We start from the raw sequence: 24,295 nt of genomic DNA, 5'->3' as shown, positions 1-24,295 counted from the left end.
TGCCCAATGTGCGTCTTACACGTCCCACAAAGGCGGAACAAACCAATAGCGGAATCAAAAGAAAGCCAGAAGGACGTCGTCGCATGGCGTATCATTCAGGTACAGAACGATTTCGCGGAAATGGAAGGAGATACAGATGGCACTTAAGGAGTTTCCGTAGCGACGGTAGGAAAAGCGCTGAACGAGTAAAGAGGAGCAGAGTGAAAACAATCGAAAAATGCATTTTCATATGCCTGCCTTGCCATTGTCGCCGTCGTAAACATGGAGGATAGGCAAGCGACCATACGCTTCCCCCACGAAAGATAAATGCTGTACGCTACGAGCGAAGTTATAGTGGCCCTCGCCAAAGCCGTTGAACGGGCAGTAAATACTACGATGGAGTTGACTGGGCGATCATAATCCAAGAGCAACCAAAGGAGAAGACACTACAGCTTCAAATGACCTTGGACATATTCGCAACCTACAACCCTAAGGTGAACTATCACTTAGAGAGAGAGAGAGAGAGAGAGAGAGATAGAAATATTATTGGCGCGTACACATCTGACAAAGTGACTGGAGTTTTCATTAGTTTGGAAGAACGCTGACAGTAGTAATCGTATGATTCTTCCTTTGCAATTGCTGAAGACTCTTAGCGCAAATAACTTTCCGCAGCTAGCAATGATTCGTACGAAACTACTAGAAATGATCTCACGTATATGGTCGAAAATTTGTTTCTCGCACAAATAAAAAAAATGTAAAAGTCTTTAGACTGATCGAATGTAACTCCGTGAGTGAGCTGGAACGAAGAACTTAATTCTGCAATGTACTCTGCTAAATGTAATCTAAGTTAAACTGTTACGTAAAAAAAAAGGAATGAATTAGGCGAGTTGAGGGTCGAAAAGAGAGGAAAAAATAGTCGACGATCTAGATTTGCCCTGATCTATGCTGAAGCGTATCAAAAACCCAATGAACATTTGGTTTTTGCATTGAGGTAACGATCTGATCATTGATTGAGCACGCAAGAATCGTCCGTAAGCGACAACAGGATTATGTTTAAAGGAATACAATATTGTATCGTATGCGGTAACTTGCCATTCGTTTAAAAAAGCATAATCGGGTATCAATTTGTCGCTCAATCCACTGACACCCATTGGCACCCATTTAAAGTTTACGTTGACGATTAACATAACGAATATCCTAGACTCTTGTCCGTCGATAAGGGCTTTTATTTAAGCAGGCCTCACAAGGAACTGGAGCAAGGACAAAGTAGTGTTGGCTCTAGACCACTACACAGACGTCGCGAAGTGTCCTTTTGCATTGGTTGTTCTCGGCGTAGGGTAACAACCTTTTGACTTTCATGAACGCCAGGGAATGAAGCGACACGCATCATAGATCTAAATTTTGAACATTTGAGCTACGACTATCTACAATAGACATGAGAAGACAGACTACGATCTATTAATTAAGGTTATATTATACTATTATATGAAACCAAAAGACAACACGACCTTCTGAAGGATTAATTTAAAGAATAAAACTATGTCGGAACAGGCAGTAATTGGTGCATTTATTACGACGCACAGAAAAAAGTGCATGGTTCGTTGTTGACGGCGGGTTACAAATAGCTTAGGGCACTCGGACTCGACAACATGCGTTCAATATGCGGCAGCTTCAATGTCTAGTGAGTAATTTCGCACGATCCTATTTTCTTCCTGTATACTTCGAGGTACACAAGGTTGATTCGGCTAGGCGTTTGTGCTATTCGAATAGGACCTACATGTGCAAATAAACAATTAATTCGTTGTTGAATATTTTTGCAGACGACATTTTCAGCGGCAGGCCCTGCTGAGAACGGCTACACGGTGTAAAATAGATGAGGTAGGAAACACCGGAGCGACGTACGAGCAGGCTCGATATAGAAGCGAAGGTGGCGTATGTGTACGGCTCAACTTGAACGGCGTGCGATACTGCGTACGAAATTCAATGTCGGACTATGCCGACAGACCCACTTGTCTAACTGTCACACATCAGTGTTGCTGGTGACCACCTCAGAAATAGTACTAACATGTTTATGTTCATAGTCAACGGCCTTGTGTATAATATATGTAAAAGGAATTGTTTAAACCTATACTGAGGAAAGTCAAAACGCAAGGTATGCATGCACCTCGAAAAAGCTCGTAAAAAATTGGGCCTAAATCGTTCTTTCCTGAGCTTAGACCCCTTTGGTGCTCAGTGGAGTGCATATGTCCGCTCTTCTGCCGACGATATTCGATATCAATATACGTTTTTCTATAGAGAAGCGTCGTTTTACCTATAGTAGTTAGGTGGAAGAGATGAGCTAAGTAAGCTAGCCTCAACTTTAATTGATCTTTCCTAATTTCTGGTCCGGTATAGTTACGCAATAGACACTCAACCGGCGTATATCGAGAAACGATGGGCGATGGGATTTTTCTAGGCAGCAGAAACAGACCCCCTCGCGCACCGCGAGCCCATCGAGCGACGACCAACTCCCCGCTTACATCTATCTATCCTACTCCGAGCGAATTCGGGGTAAAAAGCAAAGCGCGGTCCTACGACAAAAATACTCGTCAGTAAAAAAAATATACTTGGAAAATCAGTATCAATGATGCGAATCGAAGAAATATATTGAAACTAGTTTAATCATAACGAGGCACTATTGCACAAGTTGAAATTATTATATTTTTCATCCTAAACCCCCTAACCTATTTCAGTATAGCTCAATTTAGCTTAGTCTCAAAAGGAAGAATCTAATTGAAGTGTATCATTCGCGTTCTGAGGACGCTGGTCGAGGCGACACTCTCTAAGTAATAGGCACGAAAGCCGAGTTTTTTTTTCTCTAGAACCTAATGTTATATATTTAATATCTAACCTGTAAATCGATTTCGACTTGAATCTCCGCAAGAAGTCACAGGTATGAGGACAAGGACTGAACTAAGGACTGCTATACAAATAGCATGTCTCAAGTGATCCCTTAATGACTGTTGCTATAACCAGGCACAATCTGCCAATATTGGGCTGTTGTGGTCTTGGCATGTACGATTTACACTGCTCGTAGATTCATTCCGGAAGTTTGATATGGCCCAATGGCCGACGGTATTTCATCGCGCGATCATACTGCCTGCTACAATGATAGCCAGCGTCGAGAGTTAGCCAGTAGTTTGAGAACGAGAAGTAAGTTAAGACTTCTTTTTTATTTGAAAAAAATTTTGGTAAAAGCGCAAGTGCTGGTGCCGTTACCTATCTGCAGACAACAATATCGATCGTACTGCCGGACATAGTTATGGAAAGATATTAATTTATATGAAGATAGTTTTATCTCTTCCTCGGGAAGTTTCACTGCGTGCAAAATTTTGCCCTTGAAATAAATAAGCATACAAAGCTGAGAGTTAATCTAAATGTTAGACAATTCCTCAGTTTTACATGTTCAAGATTTAAGATCAGCAATATTACTACGATATGAGCACTGATACTCGCATCCGTTTTTTTTTTGCAAAATACAAAACAAAAATTACTGATTTGACCTTATGTGGCTCCATAAAAAGGAATATGCATAAATTTGGTTAAATGCTTAAGGTTAGTTCAGAAATTGGATGGGTAACGTGATTCTCACACCTCTCCCTAGATGTATAACTGCCATAAGAAGATATCGATTTATTAGCTTAGTTTCAAGCTTTCTTCTTCTCTTCCTGGTAAACAAATTCTGGTAATTCTCACTTGGCAGATAATTATCTATTCATTATGTCTATAACTGGTTTGCTAACCCTGGATTGTTACGAAGAATATATCATTGCATCCTGTGCAATAGCTTTACTTGATGGCTAGCGTACATCTTGATCAAATTCTATTCTACGCTACGTAATTGTTACATCCAGCCGAGCTGGACAGCAGTTCTGTCCTTGACCCAGATGTTTTCACGCTTTTTTAACGTTGCCTGATGTGAGCGTCGAGGAGTCGGTGTCGCACACCCACTCCTGAGTATCTTGGCTGCCAGCATTTTTTACGATGAGAATTGAATTTCAGCCCAAAGAAGTAGGTCACACCACTAAGGGGCCTGAGCAGCATGTCAGCATCAAGCTAGTCGTCAGTACACACAGAACAAAAAACAATGTCACAAAAATAGCGAACGCAAGTGGCTGAAAATGACCCTCAGAATATTTCAAATACGTTTAGGAGTATCTACTAATGCAGAGTCTAATAGACATGAGCGTTTCATACTGCACAAGCTCACATAGAATGACTCTGGCTATAACGCGATGCCGTCGACCAGCTGCCGCTTGAAAACGAGACCTGCTAATGTATTAGTGATCCTAATAATAAAAGATCTTACTTACGCCCGATATATGTTCAACTAGCGGGCTTTTGGGGCTTTATGGCCATACAATTCAAGGCTACAAAAAGGGCCGCAATATGTCTTAAACGAATTCGGCGCGTGAACTGAGACAGCCGTATACGTGGCGTAAATGAACAGGCGTATCAGACGCCTGCCCCATGGGCAGCTACACTTGAGTCACTTTTGCTCCGAGGTGCCGTTACTCAAAGAAACGTGTTATTTTACGAGGCTCAAACCAGCCTGGCTACAACAGATCCAGTCACCTGTTAGCCCTAATTGAATAAATGACTAACCGTTATTACTGGGTAGAGGATAGTAAAATGCAGTACAAGACTCAAGTCCTATGTACTAAGCGAACAGGTACAGACGTGTGTCGATCTTCTTGACAAATAACGCAAAATCGTACGAGATTAACTGTCTCGTGTACATTTTGTCTTCTTTTGGCTCTTTTGCATAAAATAGAAAGGTAACAGGGCTTAACGATGTACTTAAAAGCTGAAAGGATCAACTATTAATAACAGAAAGCGCAACGTCTCATCTCGCCTTGGGATTTACGGAGCTACGATTCTATTGTGTTCAATGATGGGAGCTCTGTCTGTGCACAAAGTGCATTTTGTACGCCCTATCGTGTCATGCACTCGGTTACTGCACGATAGTAAGTAGCAGTCGTTCAGCATCTCCCTGTCATCTGAATTCTAAGCTGTTTTAACTTGACCACGGGTAAAATTGACAAATTTTAACAAAAATAGTACAGTTTGTGCAACGAGCTTTACTGTGTAAGTTTAACATATGCTGTAAGTTTAATAAATGGTTGTTTTGTTACTATATTACTTATTCATACCACTAAGCAATTTAAATATCTGCCTTTTTTTTCGTAGCTAAGACACTATTCGAGTACAATGTGAGACCTATAACATACCTTCTTTTTCTGTTGGGTTGTGTCTTCGCTTGAAAAACGAGAACATATTGATGTCAAATTTAAAGACTTTTGACGGCAACGCGTACGTAAAACGATATCAATAATATCTACGATCGAGGTGAAACCCTCTTCGTTACCTTTAAAATGCACAGAGCCATCTTAGGAATAGGCTTGCTCACGTATATTCTTCTCACCTTTATCCTTTAAAATAGTCGATGTGATGGTAAGTTAACACAGCTTGTGCCACATCACTACGCCGGCAATAGAAATAGTCCCAGTCCTTCAAATAGCAATAACAATGGTACTTCAGTAGATAAATATTCTTCTGTAAAATGCAGGCCCCTGTCGCCCATTCCATTAAATACATAGGTTTGCGTTATATTCCTTAATACCTTTAATCTTCGAATGGATAATTAAAACGATGAAAGTACGTGATGCGTCTTGGAGAAATGTTATGATTCTAGAGGCCTGTATCCTATAAAACTAGCAGAAACCCTTTGTATCATCCCGAAGCGATACAAACATGGTAAAAAAAACACATCTACAATATGTGAGACTTCGTCAGAAAGTAAATTTATAAATTGGGAGATACGTCCTGGAACGTCTATGCACGTATACAAATATACGTGAATCGTTTCAAATGCCCATGTACCCGGAACAAATGGCAACAGACAAGTGTACTAGATATGAGATTTGTCATTCCACTGGTTACAAAGCGAGCGTCTAAATTAGGCAGTTGTCAAGGCGATCATCTGTTGGGTTGATGCAAAATACTGAAATTAACTTTCATAGTTTATTGCTTACCGATATTCCCTTAATGGCCTAATTATTTTTCTCACGTTCACAAGAGAAAGTCATTAGGGAACTTTTGGATTTGACATTCGCTGCGACCGCTATGTGGCATTACCACATACTTATTGGCTCGATTGCCCCCAAGGGTTGATAATAATTTGCCACGTATTTATAACTGTTGCAACTGGTTCCAGTAAGGAAGTCGTGCATACGACAGAACCAACATACGACACTTTCTGCGACTGGTGATTTCCGCCCCTGGTATTTTGGGTGCAGATAAAATGTACATGAAATTGCTGCTGTGCGGACATCGCGAATGATAGCTCACCGTTGTAAGCTTACCAAAATCCATAGTAGAAGAGGCATTTCAGTCGGGTATCAGCAAGGGCCGTCTTACGTAAACTTTTGAAAGCATAACTGACGCTTATGCCGATTAAGCGAACATTGGATTAGAGTTCAATTTGAATTCTGTATAGGAAACTGTACCCATGTCGCACCCGACAGAAATGCCAACCCTTTCGTTGGCCCTCTGCTCTGTCATTTCTCGTAACATTTGTGATACCAATATCCGACATTGCGCGGGTACTCCCTGCAAGGTCTAGCTTAAAAGTCAATTTAACTAGAACAAAAACGAAGCTCATTAAAACAGGACAGTTATAGATAAAGTAAATAAACAAATAAAATGTTTCATTTTTTAAGGTAAGTTCTCTAATATCCACTACCTTCAGCTACAGATTCACTGATATGCTTCTTTTAGATGCCACACATTAATCGCAAGAGGATGATTATTCGGCAAGAAACAGAAACAAGTTAGCTAGCCGTTATACGCAGACAGAGCCTTTGTTGCTTTTAATCTTCCCTGTTTTGCCCGTTGTAAATGATCTTAACGGGCATTAACGGTCTCAACCATTCCTAGCCTTAAGGTACTGCCTTATTTATGTGGTATGAACTAGTTGCCGCTTAATACCCTATACTTTTAGAATAATTCTTTTTCATTTTTTAATAGAGTCTTTCTCCAACTATTTTGTCATACTCCCCTAAGAGGCTATGAACGTGTGGGAATACCATATCAAATACCATAGCAAATATCAGCTCCTCGAAAGGTGGACTCTTAGACGCTGTATGAACTTCGTACGTTCTCATCGATGTATTGACTTCGTTCCATTTATACATTTCATTAAACTGCGCAAAAATTTAGGGAAGTACTTACTCGGAACGGTCGATTTATATATATATATATATATATATATATTTGTTTCAAATATTAACAACTTACAAATCGTTTCTTAGTATGTATTGATTGTCACAGGAACGTTGCTGAAGTTTTCTATATACGATAATAGAATTTTTTTTTTCTAGTGTTTGTGCTTCTCAAATGTGTTTTAGTACTTGCAATTTTTGCAATGTTTCAAAGACAACATTAGCGACATCGCAAAAATCAATATTAAAACACTTTTTTGCTAACTACGTCTCCCAAACATTTCAGCGCTCAAGCCTTTAGCTGCTGTTGTCGACCAAGAATGAACATCAAAGATGAACGAAAACGAGATTTTCCAGCAAAACCGCCGCATTCTTACTGTAGGAATATTTTAGCTTCTTCTATACAATTTTGTGTATATAAACAATATGACTTAAATTCTAGAAACGTCTCCTTCGACACACCGAGGTTATAGTTTCCAAACACATTGGTACAGCAACCAAACGCATTGGTACGCAGTGTGCAAAGCAACCGTGTGCAAGGCCCATTCATTGTACGTTTACCTGGGAAAAAACGTGATTTACTTTCCCCTTTACGGTTCGTATCTATAGGCTCACTTTTTCTTTTCCACTTTCCCGTTGCCGTCTTCTAACTTATCTTCTAATTTGAGCACCGCCTACTCATATCGTATCAGACTCCGGAAGTCCTTCACCTGACACAGTCCAACCCGAATTCCTGCAATAGCTAGTCTGTCTCAGGCTTTTTCAAATAGCTCTTGTAGAACGTCTACGAGTACGATTAACTATAAACGACGCATCCTGCAAAATCAGAGCGTTCGATTCGATGTTAACGATATATGAATGATGATTGTATACAGTCCATATCTAGCGAGTATACCGCAACTTTTGCAATTAAAAATCCAATATTTAATAATTTCTTAGACAAAGAATATATTACCAATTATTTTAAAATTATACCGATATATGTGACCTTTTGGACGTCCCATGTGAATTCATGTTTCATCTGAATAGCAATTCCCAGTAGCTATCGGCTACGTTGTAAGCATTTTGTGATGTTGTTAGAAAAGGCTAAGTAATTCTACGAAGTAATGCATTTCTCGTTTATTTCTTAAACTGTGCTAATCAGAATACACATATTTCAATACATCGTTTGTGTAAGTCGATCCTGAAGTTCAGGTGTACTTGATATTACCTCTGTTAGCCTCGACTATAGCATCAATTCGTAACCTAAATTTACCACAGACTTTAAAATGTTTTTTTCTTTTCGCAGTTGTGTAGCACGAACGAGTCAACGTTATCATATCTATATGTTTCAAGCTTTACGTCCGATATCTCCACTCGGCATTCCATCAGTCAACTAGCTTTCAGCACGAAAGGAAATTTGTCTATGCCCGGGTTTGAACCTAGACCACAACGTGTCCTTACAGGCAAATGCGTTACCCTTTAAATTATCATGAGGACAATGTTAGCGTGTCAACACTCGTTGGACCCTCACTTCGTAACCGCTTATAAATAGTAATCCAGTAAATTCAAATCTGGGCTATTAGGCGCCAAAGTTTGTTCCATACAAAACGGGCTCGAATTCTCAAGAAGCTAAAACTAAGAAGCTAACTGCACAGTGTTTCCAACATTTTACTAGAAGACGTATTGCCTTCTTTCAAATGCTTCATGTATCCGCGGTCGGCTTGCAGGACACGCCGATAGGCTTCTTTGTTGATGTTGTCGCCTTCCCGAACAAATACGGTGGCATGGCCTCTTCTTCACGGGACACTACACTTAAAACTTGAACATTTGCCGTAAATTTCATTTTGACCATAATAGATACATTCCCTGGATTGTGAGCAAGTTAAAAACCGTTGATCTTTGTGCCGACGGTAAACATTTTTCGTAGGAAAAGGGTCAAAGACGATGTTTCACCTTGACTAGAATCGAAGCTTAAAAAAATGTTAAACTAATTTCGAGATTTTAGTGGCGCCAGGGAGTATTTTTAACTTGTCGGACACGTAACGTACACCTACGATTTTTATCAACAGTTATGACATCGTAGCTACACCCCCATTAAATTTCGAAGCTAAAAAACCTATCGATGCTGAAGGATGACCAGAACTGTATTCTTCGAGGGGGTTAACGAACGCTAAAATCCGCGCGATTTTATGCCTGTCCTCAATGTTCCGTTGCGTTGTGTTAAAGCCTGTTTCTACTTCTCTTACGGCACTATAACCGCTTACAATGCCATACGCTTTATGACCTAGTTTATTATCTCGTTGGCACTCCAACACAACGATACTGGATAACAGCTGATCTTTGTCCAAATTCCGATGACCAAGCATCTTCTGTCATGGCTGGGATTATTTACATCATCTTTACGAGAAAGGTTTGTCTGAGAGTGCCGATTTTGAATGAGCGCTCTCTTGAAGCCGCATGGCCATTTGAAAAGACGCCGAATCCAAACGGATCACTTTTTTAAGTTTAAATTTAAAGTTGTTCTTGTTTTGTGAAGATTTGTATTTTTTACTTAACACATTTGCGGAATAAAAGATGAATACTAACATAACATGAATATCCATCTACGCATCTTACCCGTTGACAACGAAGTTCCTCGAGGTGAAGTGGTGGCTACCGTTGGAAAAGACGCATTTACTAGATAGGGTTGGACCTTTTGATTAGCTTCGGAAAAAATACGGGTCTCATACAGCAGACGTCAACAAGTTTGATAAGAAGCGAATCGGCACATTTTTCTCCGCCCGTGTAACACGTACGTGTTGGCCCGAAGAGCATTAGTCTGCCGTATGTCTTCATTGAACAACGGTATAACTATTATTAGGAATTAGGGTAGATAGCAATCGGAGGGATCAAACGTGCAAACCAATCGCACTTCAGTGAACATAAATTTAAATTTAGTGAACCTCCCGTACAAAATTTGAATGCTTAGAGGGGTCATCACGGATAGCATCGTTACAGTATATATATATCTACGTGTCTTCTACAATACGAGGTGAAGGATCGACGATGCGGACACTGTTTACGATGATAAAGTGTACTTTCGCAGAAACACCATACTATATCTGAGCAATCTTTGTTTACTTAGTATGTATAAGTTCCGTGCAAATTTTTTACGGACAACAAGTTCAGTATTCGTTCTACTTCCATGAGTGTCACATGAACACGGACGGTATTCTCATGTTGTGTACTAGTTTATGCAATCGATTATTACAACACTATTTGTAATTATTAAGAAAATCATTTTTAAACTATGGACTTTCATGCTCAGAATGAGGACTTCAAAGCTCAGGGCTCGCCCGGCAAAAGTTCTGTGCATACAACCCTTGAGCAACAGAAAGCGACGACCAACGTTGTGCGAACGATGTATTAGTGAAGGTAGGTGAGAACCATCTTTGCCAGTTGTTTACCTTATATTTCTTGAGGTTAGGAGCGACAGCCTGCGCGATTTCGTAAGCCATACAGACTCTTAATGTAAGTGTGCAGAATGTTGAAGGCTTTCAAGATGGAATTGGAAAGTCCAGACGGCGAAAAGCGAAAAGAAATGTTTTCGTTCCTTAAGGTGTTCGCAGAACGAAGTGAACCTTTCGTGTTACTAGAACAGTTAAACTTAAGAAATCCATTTTGTGAGTTGAAGCTAAAAAACGGAAGTTGAAAAGGGTCAACACAAAAGACGACATCCTTGAATCCGATGAATAGCATGACTATGATTCTGCTTAAGCCAAAGTAGTGCGTGTAAATAGGGGGACGTTAGGGAGCGGAGAAAACTAAACTCTGCTAACGGTTGAATCTGCAATGACTAGGTGATCATCGCCCATGGACGAACTTATCTTTGACTAACGAATGGGAAAAGCCACAAATTTACAGGAACCTACGTGCTACCCAGCCATTCTTGGAGGTCATCGTTCACTTTGGTAATTATGTCCGCAGGCCTCGCTTATTGGTAAAGGTGGAGGTATTAGGGCATATAAAATCAGGTTCAACGAATTATCGGCATGGCTAACGTCACTGAAACATAAAAATCATGGTAGGAGTGTGCAATGTACGTGGCAAAACTACGTAAGGCCAAGGACGTTTTTCTAGGCCGTTTTCCAAGACCGGGTCATTTATCATTCAGTAGAAAATTTTTAACAAGGCCAAAAAGATTTTTTAAGAAGTTTCATTAAGCGTAAAGAAATACACGTAGTCTGCCAGTGGATGCTGTGCTACTCGTCACCATCTATGAAAACTTCAAAGTACATTTTCAAAGTTATGGGGAACACTTTACACTAGGTTGCAATATCGTAATATTTATAAGTACAGTTGCTGCAGTCAGGCCCCATAATTTCATAGGGCCATCGAGTATATTCGGCCGCAATCGTAATAGAGTCCAGTCTGAAATTGGTGCTAAAAGCTTTCTTAGTGTGGTTGGATGATGAAACCTTTAGCTTGATTTCTACAGTAAGCTGCTGGGAAACGTAGTCGTCCTGATGAAAGGACCAACTATAGACTCTTACGGACGTAGGAATACTTCGTTTGATAACACGAACCCACCAGCCGCCTGAAGCAATATTTAACAGTATGCCGGAAGCAAAGCTCGAAGATTCGTCTTAATGCTATCTAGACATTCGGCGCCATTCTACTATAAATAGACAAAGAAAAACAATATTATATAATATATGCCGTATTGACGGAGCGCGTTTTTACGACGTTACCCGCAAAAGATATCGCAAATGGAAAAGGGCTAGATACGATATTATCATAGCGCTACTTCCAGGGGGCGGAACGTACTTCTAGGCAAAAATGTGCGGCAGACGGTAGCGAAAGCTTAAAGCTAATGGCCGATAAAAAGATGTGCTTGGAGTAACGCAAACTATCGAGGGTCCAACGGACCGAACCCGACAAAAGAAGAAGCCCAATGTAGACTAAGGCGAACATTAGTTTTACCGAAGGAACTAGCATAACACCACGATTATGGTGAGTAGTCACCAAAATGCATAACCAGATATGGTTTTTCGTGGTTGCCTCGTTATGATCTGAATCCTGCATTGACGAGAAAGATCAGAACACGTTAAACGAACTAATGCTTAGCGCTGGAATTATATGAGTAGTGCGTCGATCGCTCACCACGTCGGGGGTCGAGAAGAAGCGGTGTTAAGTAAATGTTCGATAATGATACTACATAGCTTACACAATCTGATATACTCACATTTTGGCAGATATTGGGCTAGTTTAGGAAATGTACGCGATGCTAACGGATTTATTAGCCTTCCCTTTGGCCTTTTGCAAATTTATAGTGAATCAATGTAAATGTGCATAGAGAAGTTGCGTACACGCACGCAGTCGATTGAAGGGCCAGGCTCATAAGAGTACGTACAAAAATCATTAAGACAAAATGAAAAAATCCTCCCTTAAGGTCAAAGCAATAGTATAGTTAAAAAATATCCTGAAATATATCAGAGATTGTCAAGGTGCTATGGTTCAGGCACCGACTTTCCTCTGAATCCGACAGATAATAATACATAATACATGTAGGTACTGAGCGTGAAGCCGCTACCACGACGAAAGCAAAAATCCGGCTGTGTAACAAACTTCAAACTCTACGAAAAATTCACATCTATACTATGGGTAGCTCAGTTGTATAACCAAATATTAAAATAATATGTTATTTCCAGGCTATTTGAATTATTCCATTGTCGTCGAAAATCGCATACAATGTTTTGCATAGTTTGTTTTTATCCCTATATTTCGTTTCCCTCTTCTAGACTTCGGTGTGAGCCTCGGTTATTTCTCTGTGTGGACAAGTACTTAGGATCAGCTTTCTATAAGGCCTCCCTCTGCTGCTATATCTCTAAGGCACAAAATTTATCTTGCAGAAATAATAAACAAGATCCTTCACTAGTTAATTTAAACGACCTTATTCGGCTTAAAGCCGTCCTAAACTTGTTATTTCACATTTAAATAGCTGTTGGATCTGCTCTAATACTTTCCTTTGTATAGAGTAGATACAGGAGGCGCCGCTTATATGAATGGCAACCGACCCACCTATAGAACCTTCTGTATGACTTCTCTGACGCTAAATATAGGGTCTTTTGTTAGTTCTATATCGTTCAATAGTTTACTGAACGCCGTACATGCGCCAACGGCTTGTCTGTTCAAACAACGATGAGCCATTGGCTAGCACCGATGAGAAACATTTAGCGAGAAAAAGAAGCCAACAATAGAGGTCGGGAACTTTTCAGTGCATTGATGCTTCTGGTAACTATTTTTCAGTGTATAGTGATCGACTGGCATCATGGGCTGAGCCGTCGTCTGCCCACTCCGCATTTAAGCGCGTCTTGGTTTGCCGGTCGTAAAAAAATCCTACTGATACTATTCTGCTGTGGTAGTTCTGTTCGAAGAACGGCACACGAAGAAGACGACCGAAACTGTAACATCAGAGGTGGGCAACTACGGGGAAGGCTGGTAACGTACCGACTAGACCGACAAGCACACGTACTCAAGGACATCCTCACGGACACGCGAAGGCCAAAGTACACTGGCACAGGGGCAAACACCATCAAACTAGAAGCCAGCCGAGTGCGTTCGAGGCAAAACGCAAAATACGGTTCCTCATGTACTTCCTCTGTTCTATTCCCATTTGCTAGTACAAGGCTATTGCATTTTTTCAAATAAATTCAATTCCCCAAGCCCCAAAGTAAACTCTAGATTACGGATGCGTAAAAAAAATTTAGCTACATGTTCTTTATGTAATCTCATGAAAATCCAAAAACATACAAGTAAATACTTATGCATTAGGAATTCAACTTAGTTGATGCCAACGACGCTGAAAACCGGGTGCCTAAATCCCTAGCGATTGAAAAGTGCGTAACTTTTGCTGAAAGGAATCCAGCTGGTTTAATTAAATTAGCTGAATGTCCTTCAGTTCATAAGGTGCCATACTGCGCGTGACACACCGTACGTGTGAGTCGATAATGCGGGGATAAAACACTAAGTTACTGAGACAATTTTACAAAGTTTTGTATAGACGAAATCAGTTTAAAGTCAGCACACACAAAACGCTGCACTTCTCGCTTTAGTATACTACTAATAGGCTAATAAATAACATATAAAGAACCCTGCCCGATCTTATTTGTTTTTCTACTAATTGTCGGTGCCTACTATTTAAAGTCGGGCCAACTTATAAGCGATCATTAATCAACCGATGCGGATAGGTCGATTTCGGATACCTAGGATATTGAGAAACTTCAATCGTGTAACTCTATTTAGATTGCCGCGTTTCTCACTAATTTAGGTCGTATGGGTAGAATGCCGTACTGCAAACGTACGGCGCAGTCTGATAGCACGTTGCCAACGGCATTTACTTCACACCGTACGATAATCATAAGCTGCTTCTTCAAAACTACAGACATTCAAGATGATACTATATTGTACTATATGTAGTCTGTTGTAGTCATATGAGCGCTTAGATAGGATCGCTCGATCTTCAGCGCGCCATATTGCTAACCTTGTAGACTAGACGAAAAATACAAACCTTATTTTGCTTCACTTAAGCTCGTGGCTTTGAAATGTTACGTTCTTGTACCCAGCAGTAGATTTGTCCTTTGTTCTTTTGTAGTTCACTCCTAATGGCCCAATCGAGCAGTTGTCTGTTCACATCGATTTCGTTCAAGATTCTTCTTTGCCTTTAATCCTTTCCAGTCAAAGAAGGCTTTGCATCTGCTCGTTCCCGCAGAGTGGAAACAACCAATCACTCCGGCTCCACCGGACACTCCCAAAAAAAGTAAATGAACTTATTGGTCCAATACAACCCAGAGGCTTCCTCTTATGGCTTTGTCGACCTATGTCGAAAACTACTGGCAGTTGGTTTTTAAGCATGAAAAAACTGCATATTACTATGACATTCCTAATCTTAGTGTCATTTTTTTTCTAGTCCGAAGACCTCGAAAAAGGCAGCACCCATCTAAATCGGCTATTGCAAATGATATTTCTATTCAGAAACGTTGATTTCGTAGAGAACAACTAATACGAAAAAATATAACAGGGTAGAGTTCGTTTGGCGTTGGCGTTCTGTGAACGCTTATTGAGTAAGCATTGTCTTGAACAACGTGTACAGTAGAACGAATATTGTAGCCCTTGTAGCTCCCCAAGGTACCTCGTGGATAGTCTTTTAACCTCTGAAGCTTTTTAACCCCTCCCCCCCCCCTTTTCTCGGTATGTGGGATGTTCTCACTTGCATCCTGAGCGAAAGCTTTCACAGTGGGCAAATCAGGTTTCCACGTTATATTTATAGAATCCTACAGCGCTATCAGCTATTACATTGGGCCTATAGAATAAATAATCAAACCGAAACAATATAACCCTAGTCGAAATGGCTGGTATCAGTACTGCACACATCGTAGCACAAAAGCCTTTTTCCATCATAACCACTTATGTGGATATGGATAAGCAACTAATCGATCAAATGTCATTGGTCCAATGGAAAGAACAATATACCGTTGCTGTTCGAGTGGTTTTAGCTTCTATTACCTCTAAACCTTTCAATGATAAACAGCTGATTATAGAAGTGTTATTATAGCGACTGCTTAATAATCTAGATAATTCAGTAAAATCAGCCCAACTAATAAAGCTTAAAACCATCTGAGCTGATCTAAACTCGCTTGCTGTTGCTACTTCTCAATTCCTCTCTCTTTATGCCTGTTCGATCAGTTGCCACTGTAGTACAAAATAAACAACTAGAAACGGTGCTCATAGGGCTGGTGATCCGCACTAAGTTAAGAATGACCCGTGTACACAAGCAAGAAGTACGTGCACGAAAATAGACAACACAAAGAACAACAACGGGAAACAGAGGGGTCGCAAGAAGCGACTGATGAAGTTTCAAGCAGAACAAAGTTTCCTTCGATGCTACGATTAGAGATCTAGGAGTTGCCGTATGGCATCAATTTAATTTTGGTTCTTATGTAAGAGGTTTGTCTTCATACGGTATCGCCCTTAGTTATTGCAATTTTTAAAACATTCCTTATTGAACGGCTTGTACTACTATCTACTAAAGCAAGCTGACTTAGTAGCTCTCTAGCGGAATGGAGAAACTGCAATTTAGAACAACAATAAATTAAGCTCAAAGCCAGGAGGACGAAATGGGTCTTTAAATGGCCGGGAAATGATAAGACTGAAATGCTGTCTTCAAATTGCCAATGTTGTTCATAGTGGGCGATATTTTATATCACAGGACACTGCAAAGATAGACAGGATAAATACCTCGTCTCGTATTGTCCATTCAATATAGCTTGTATTTTTTGTTATATAATTTTCGTTTCCCAATCTTTTTAAGTAATTATGCATGAATCTATTCGACAGGTTCGCTAAGATATTTATACAGAGCGATATAATAGTAAACCATAATAATCTAATTACATAGGGCAAAACGGGCCGAATTGGGGAAAGCTTTTTTTTTTTTTTTTGAAAAAAACTTTCTGGAACATACTATTTGACACTCCTGTTTAGTTTACGTTCGAAGCTTATCTTTTGTCTCATATACAAAGCTACTGGTGGCTATTTGATTTGATGCACGGTATAGTGGCATTTAGTTGATGGTGCCAATACATTTAAGAACATGGCATTGTAACGGAACCTGATGACATCGATTTGGTCTTCTTCAACGTTTTCAACGTGTGCAATGAGTCATAGAAAATAGATAAAGCACACCGGTATCCTCCCATATATATATATATATGAGCTGCGGTTACGTCATCTGGGTAGAGAATACGCATTTCTTTAGGAGCTTTGCCCTGGCAATTATAAACATGCGGCTATTGCTGGTTCTAATTTTTTGGTGTTGATGAAAATCGTTTACAATGTCTTATTACAGAAGTTTACTACGAAAAGCTTCTTGCGTGGTTGTCACACTATTTTATGGGTCTGAAATAAGTCTAATAAGGTCAAAGGCCCTAGTGGAAACAGGTTTTTGCTGCTATAACTCAAAAGGTAATCTCGCGAACTTGTCCTTAAACTGTTTAAAAAAAACATATCTATTTTCGCCAACTTTATCCACTTGTTTGTACTTAATGGTACGTGACGATATTAGAAGCGCGTTGTCATAAGATTATAGTATGTTTTATGTAGCCTTTGCCATCAGTTGGATTGAGCCTTACGATGCTGCGGGTCTAAGATGTCATGCTAAATAGTTTACCGTACAATGTAGGAATTATTTACTAATTTCAATTTTCTAATTGTTGTCCAAATCCTGTAATATCTGCTTTACCTAAATATACCGCTTTTATTCTCCTGTACAAATCGAGCCATGCATTTCGACATCTGCGCTTTAGCCAGCCAAAAGTATACAGGTTCGGGAGCTAATTGATCTTTTTCTGTATCAACATCCCTGTTAAAAGGTTTTTCTAGTCTATACTAAAGGTCGTTCTGAAATACGTTCAGTCGAGCAGCGTTTATCAGATACATAAAGATTGGCCTGTTTGCAATAAACAGCTTCGGGCTAAAAGCCAAGAGCCTCCGCATAAACGTATGCTAGACGTTGTTGATTGAGCTGACAGAAATGGCTTTAATAATTAAGGCAAGTTTCAAGTTATATATTCTTAAGTGAGAAATGTGTGGATTAAAAAGCTGCTTTTCGTTGGCTCAGAAGCGGTCTGCAGGCCTGCTTGTGACAGATCACTAGTCGCTTATTTACTATCCCCAGGGTAAATATCACAATATTCGAACGCATGCTTTGCATGTGACGCGCGCCGTATGATGCCTTTTTTTGGCCGTATTTCGCTTATTTTCCTGAAAAAAAAATTGACCACCAAAGTGCATTATGTCTTCCGTTAAAGATGAAGTCAAGCGCTTGTGGTGACAGTACTACAGGAGGTTTGCGCGAACCAGGCTACGAGTTACTACGCAGGGTACAAATGACACCCACGGTTTTAGAACCGACGATCAAGCTTTGAAGAAAATCCTTCTTCTAGACCACCTGTCACAGCGAATACAAGTAGAAACGCAAAGAAAGTGCAAATGCCGGAAAATTTTCGAACTATTATTAGGGAGCTAGCAGAACAGTAAGGCATTTTACGCGACTAATACGGGACCATTTTCAAAGTTAGAGGCTGATTGTGCTGAAGGTCTGAAAATTTGCGAAAATGGAGACCTGCGTCAGGAGAAACTTGACGGGCTTAAAGAGAAGCTGGATGCGTCATTACAGAAACGAAGAGGTGGGTATCCGTGTATGATGCTGAGAAGGAAACACAACTGACTTAGTATCGTTCCTAAAACACACCCCAGACTGTAGAAAGAAGCTGTAGATTTCAAATCCTTTTCTGAGCGTTTTTTTTTTTTGTACATTAGAGTTGTCCTACTGTCTGCACACCCTCCATTTACACTGCACCGTTGATTTTACGTGTCATATTAGTCACTGTTAAGTATTTATAGAAAATATAAAGTTTCTAACACACGTTCACTAAAACTGTTTGTCTCTGTACTAACCGCTACTCTTTCGATTTATTTAAAGCCTAACGATAGGCTCATTCGGATCAAATCATTTTTTTTATGCTTCGGCAATAGAAGTCGCTTAAACGACGCGGCCTTAACAAGTAGCGAACAAAGGCGTAAATCGCAGGCCAACTACGGTTTCAGCAAATGCTGAATTAAAAAAGTGTGCTCCTTTCTTCATCAAATAGGACATTGTATGGCGACTTGTAATAATGATTAGGCCTTAATTGAAAAAAATATGTTATGGTTTTTTCATAATGCCATATCTTTTCAAGTGGAGAAAGTCCAATTTGTCTAAGAACGTGCGCGCGCTATTTCCGTTACCACGGCTATTGCACAAAAGTGCTCCGACGACAGTGACCGTCTATGGTTTTCCATAAAAGTTTAGTTAAACCATTATCTTTTTGGATTATGTCTCTAGCGTACAACAACTATTATCACTAGGGTCTACAGACGTTCTATTTAGCCCTAATCGCCTGTATCGGTCTGTATGTTTGTCATTTAGTTCTGAGTGGGTCTATATATGTGTGTATGTTTGTATGCGTGAACGTAGGTATGGGCATCGAGATGTTGACATTTGTTTTGTTTTCTTTTAGAATCAATGAACTTGTACTTTTTTTTTTTCTATTCAGTTCTCATAAGGCACTCTATTTCCTGCCAGTCGTTCCTGCTTTCATCAACCTGTGACTGTGTCGGCTCTATAGGATGCGTTTTTTCTCGTCAAACATGGGACGCCGACGCCCTCAGCATCCCATCTTTTCGTATAGACTTTTCTTCAGCATGGGCTTTGACTTCATTGTGAGATACCTCGCCTTTGTCTCGAGGCGCTCGCCCTGGGTGCTTCGCCGGGTTTCCAGTGGCTCATACAATGCTTATTACATTTTCTGATTTCTTTGCAACTGTGTCCGCTTGACGTGAGAGATATGGTCTTTTTTTACGTTATCAGTGTATTTAATAACACTTCATCGTCATATAAATACACCAACATACGCTTTTGGGCTGAATAAACTGTACATGTAAGATTACGCTAAAGCGAACTGTCGAGTTAAGGTCAACGCATCATTTTATCGTTGACGATGCCCGAGATTAGGACGCATGGAAACAGTTCCAAATTCATTGTTTTCGAATCGTGATGAGTGTTATCACCTTGAATTACGTGCCGGTTACTACAGCCATTTTTACGGCAGGATTCTTACTAGTTCGAATGCATTTTGCCAATAGTTTGAGTCAGGACGCCGGGACAGGTTTCCCGCTCTGAAATAATTGGGGGTATGAAAAGGACCATGGTCTTCTTATAAAACCCGAAACGACATTTCCATCGTATACTGCCAGTGGCCAATGGTGCTTCTTGCAGGTTATAGACGCAACTTGTAAGACTGTCACGTACCAATACGGGGACCGACCTATCGAATAATTCAGGAGGGATTGGTGTAGTAAAATACCTGAAAGGGCCAATAGCGCTGCAAGATACTGCGGCCTGAAGAAGGTCATTGTGCTTAACGTTACAACATATCGCATTGACACAGTCACTTTTACATGCAACTGTATTTGCTATCTTTATAGCTAATGTAGAGTTTGTTTATAATAGGTTACGCTAAGTACAATAGGTAGCTGGAGGGTTTATATGAAAGCATATAGATTACATCTATAATATTATGATTTTATACACTATTATAATATTACGGCTCAGGAGAGGCTTCTCGCTGATGTGAGACATTGCAAAACATACCAGAAAGAGTAAATAGTCTCCTAAAAGAATTCTCACCCGTGAGTGAGGAATAAAGAAACTCATGTAGAACAACTGGGTCTTATGACGCTCTTCCCAGAACTTAATAGCGGCAAAGACCTTCTAAACTACATGAATTACCTTGTGAAAATTCAATGAAATAAATGGGCTTCGCTTTAAAATAAATATAAAAGAAGCACGTTTTTGACCTTTACGAGCCCTTGCTTATGTTTACTTTGCAAGAAAGAAATACAACTCGATACGCATTACTAAAGTCTATCAGTTTCAGTGTCTGTTTTTTTTTGTCATGTTTTTAAGATCTTCGTCGAAGCATGCCGTAGCGTTCACTCCTTATAAGCGGCACTTTCTTAAAAGCGCCGGCTTAACTACTGAACCAGAAAATTTGTTAATTATTCAAATTAGCTGTTGTCTTCGTTTTCCTTCATGGAGACGAACTGTTCACAGTAAGCATCCAAGGTATGATTCCTGTCTATTGTATTTTAATCCACGTAGCCACACCTAAATGTCGTTGATGCCTGAAGGAAAGGTATCACAACCCTCGGAGGCGTAAACCAGTTGACCAGTCAGACCCAGATCCGCGGCGATTTTCTCGAGTCTACTACCAGACAAAGAAGTACAAACATGATTACACTACAATCATATGCATCAAACTTTTGTTCAGAAGCTGATAAAACAACTCACAACATTCGTTTCAAAAAGGAAGTTGAATCGTAGACGTCAACCAAACGGAGATGCACTGCATAGTTCGCACAAGGGCTCTACCGGCTCCAATCGGTGAACAATATAAACATTTGCGGGTAAGTGAAGAAAAAAGAAGAAAATATTATGTAAGCAATAGAAGTACGTCGTATCTTTTTTAGGAATCTAAAAACAGGTGAAACAGAGGCTTTCTGCTATGTAATTCAACGAATTTACATCACAGTTTCTCAAAAACATATGCGCCTTTTTTTGGAAGATAAAGACACATATAGCCGTTGTGCCGAACAGCCCTTTGTGCCGGTGCAAAACAATTTATCTCAGATGAGCGCTATATACACATACGTTTTGAGGACAAAACGAATTTGCAAAAAGAAGATACTTGTCAGATTCGTAGATATGACGCGCCCAGAACGTGTCGTTCACTTTGTCAGAAACTTTTGCGTTTTCCTGCTACTCCACAGCCTTCAGACGAAAAACTGACCTTTTCGTTCCGAGGGGCCATATTCGACGTACTGTTATTAAATGTCATTACAATTTATCAACAGTAAATTGTCTGTCGAAGAGAATAACATTATTCTAAAATGTCTAACTATATAATCTAGGTTGAAAAAAGTGTAGGATCTCTTGGAAAGGTTGGAAAACCTAGCAAATTAATTTGGTATCTAGTGCTAAATGCGAAGGTCGCGGTTTCCGAATACGCCGCATCATTGTGCCACTGTACATGCTCCACCCAGATGAACGCTAAGAATCCAGCTCTTAAAATATTGTTTACCACGGTATGCTGCGTTGATGGCCACTGCCGCGCCCTCTGTTTCAGGACGAGGCCTTTAAAGATAATAAGAGTTATTTTAAGAGGCCCGTCGTTTCTCGCGCTTACGGAAGAACTCGCCTGTCGAAGAAGACATTACGACGATATATGTTCATAGATCATGGCTCAGGTAAGCGAAACGGAGCAGGCGGTCGCAAACGTGCGTCTGTCACCCGTCAAAATTGTAAAAGATTTTCGTCGAACCATAAAACGACTCATATGATCATCTCAGTAGCTTGATCGCCACCGTCGCTCATTCCCACTCACCTCATTCTCTCTCCAGCGTACTCTCTAGTTCGTTAACTTCTATCGGAGATTCCTTTCATACACTAATGCGCTTATTCAGTTCTTTATTCATCAGAATTAATCATGCCGCGTCTGTTCTTGCAACAGCCGGACAGCCGCGTCCAATCGCGACCCCAGCAATGGCCCAGCCGTTTATTGCGCCACGTTCAGCCGTGGCTGTTCCGTCCAGCAACTCCGCGTTATGCCAAGGACAATCTCTAAGGAGAGTGCAGCCTCACATAGTCGAATATATTTAGTAGTGCCCACTGTTAAGTAACGTCTGCTGCAACAATCCGTCGATAATAATTAACATAAACATGTCTAGCAAACGACGACGCACGTTACAGGTCAAGGGTTAAATAAATAGGAAAGTCCCAAAGTTCGGTAGTTCCATTTGTTGGCTGTCGTCGCCATTATACTATGGCCACTTCCTTTGGCTGTCATTACTGTTGTTGTTTGATATGTTGCTATCAACAAATTGGTGTAAGTTATTTATACGTTGGTTAGTGCACAAATGAGACCGTAAATTGTAACAAAAAATTGTATGTTTTTTTGTCAAAAGGCAAGCATAATTATAATAGAACACTGCTTGCCAGACGGGAAAACTGGACGGGATCAATATGTACATAACTTCGTGCACAAAATCCTAATCTCATAAGTACGCTGTAGCGGAAGCCTTTGCTCAATTACTTATCAAAAGTAAAGTTCTCATTCCAAACAATTGAAGTGTTGTATTCGTACGTTCAAATTTTTAGCAAGAGAAGGGTTCAGCTTTCCAATTAATTTGTACAATTTCAGCAATGCTAGCTTTAATGTAAATCCAGCAGTAGAAACTCTTCAACTGATCCAACAACCACGAAATCCAAATATGCGTTTTGCTTATTATATTCTGTATCCTGAACTTTTTCCATTTAAGGAAGCAAATGATATTAGAAGCCATTAGGGATGCGAACCATGTGTACCATAACCTTTCCGTCCAGCAGAATCGCTAATATCTTCGCTGATGTTCTCCTAGCCTTAATCGAACATGTCGTTTTTTTTTTGTGAAGGAACGATGATCTTCCTTTTACGCTTGTTGTGACGATACATCATGTCATTCACGTAACACACTGCATTGGTGCTCTACCGGCGCCTTTCATGGCTTCACTGGCACAGTGATTCGACCACTCAGAGTCCACTTTTCAAGCACTGCTAAGACGTATCGTCCTCTAGGTGGCACTTTTGATTCTGATGATCCCGATGAAACTCCGGCAAACGGTATTACCAATGAAGATGATGAACCCTGCGTCTTCACAAAAAGTGAAACAACCTTTATGCAGATCGATCAATGCGCCAACAAGATACGTACATCTTTGGTTTTATGATCGTAATCTACATGTATAGCCGCACGATTCGCTATATTTGCGCTTTGTCAGGAAATCTTTGCACCCCCTACTCAAGAGACGCAGACAGCGAAGATCGGGAGTAATGCACTTGACACCGCCAAAATTTTCATTTAAAACAAAAATGGTTGTTGAGATACCATAATGGCGCTATGGACAGTTATGAATTATTACAAAGCTTAGACAGGTTACGTTTGAGTCATATGTTAGATGCTATAGGATATAAAATCCTACGTCTGCGGTGTTGTGGGTGAGGAGGCACACGCCGTCTAACGGCTGTTCCCATAAAACTTATTCCACTTGCAAGCAACACAGAAAGATTTGCTTGATGCGACACGCTACGGTGTTTTGGCAGAAAGGCAAGCAATAATAATATTTGTAGATATTGTTTTGCCATATGCAACAACGCCACCTAGTGAACTCGCAAATATTTTTTCAGCATGCGCAGCGTCATGTATCATTGACATTTCCGGTAACGAGCTCTAATAACAACTGTGCTAAAGATATCTATACAGCTGTCTAATTCGGCGTCTTCGAAGAGGAAGAAGGGATCCGATCATACTCACAACCTGTACGTGATCGTCGTATTGCCTAACAGTGACTCATTAGGGTTCTTAGCGATCAGCCTTTAGCTACAGAACTTCAAGAG

The 24,295-nt window shown here is 40.2% G+C and overlaps 2 long non-coding RNA genes across 2 annotated transcripts in view; one reads left to right on the top strand and one right to left on the bottom strand.

Annotated features, from left to right (window-relative positions):
• LOC147753949 (uncharacterized) overlaps positions 1-23,812 on the bottom strand; it is a 49,415-nt gene extending 25,603 nt beyond the window's left edge. The window contains exon 1 of the long non-coding RNA XR_015312140.1: positions 23,218-23,812. This is a non-coding gene — a long non-coding RNA (uncharacterized LOC147753949). The remainder of the gene's footprint in view (positions 1-23,217) is intronic.
• On the top strand, positions 7,560-13,940 carry LOC111263028 (uncharacterized). The gene is made up of 3 exons (XR_002681984.2): positions 7,560-7,836; positions 10,531-10,637; positions 13,512-13,940. It is a non-coding gene; the product is annotated as an uncharacterized LOC111263028 (long non-coding RNA).
• Positions 23,813-24,295: the final 483 nt, after the last annotated feature.

This window comes from Varroa jacobsoni, unplaced genomic scaffold, assembly GCF_002532875.2.
Source record: "Varroa jacobsoni isolate VJ856 unplaced genomic scaffold, vjacob_1.0 scaffold_75, whole genome shotgun sequence".
NCBI classification, from domain to species: domain Eukaryota; kingdom Metazoa; phylum Arthropoda; class Arachnida; order Mesostigmata; family Varroidae; genus Varroa; species Varroa jacobsoni.
Note: the sequence above shows the minus strand (reverse complement) of the source record. Positions and strands in the feature narration are given on the sequence as shown.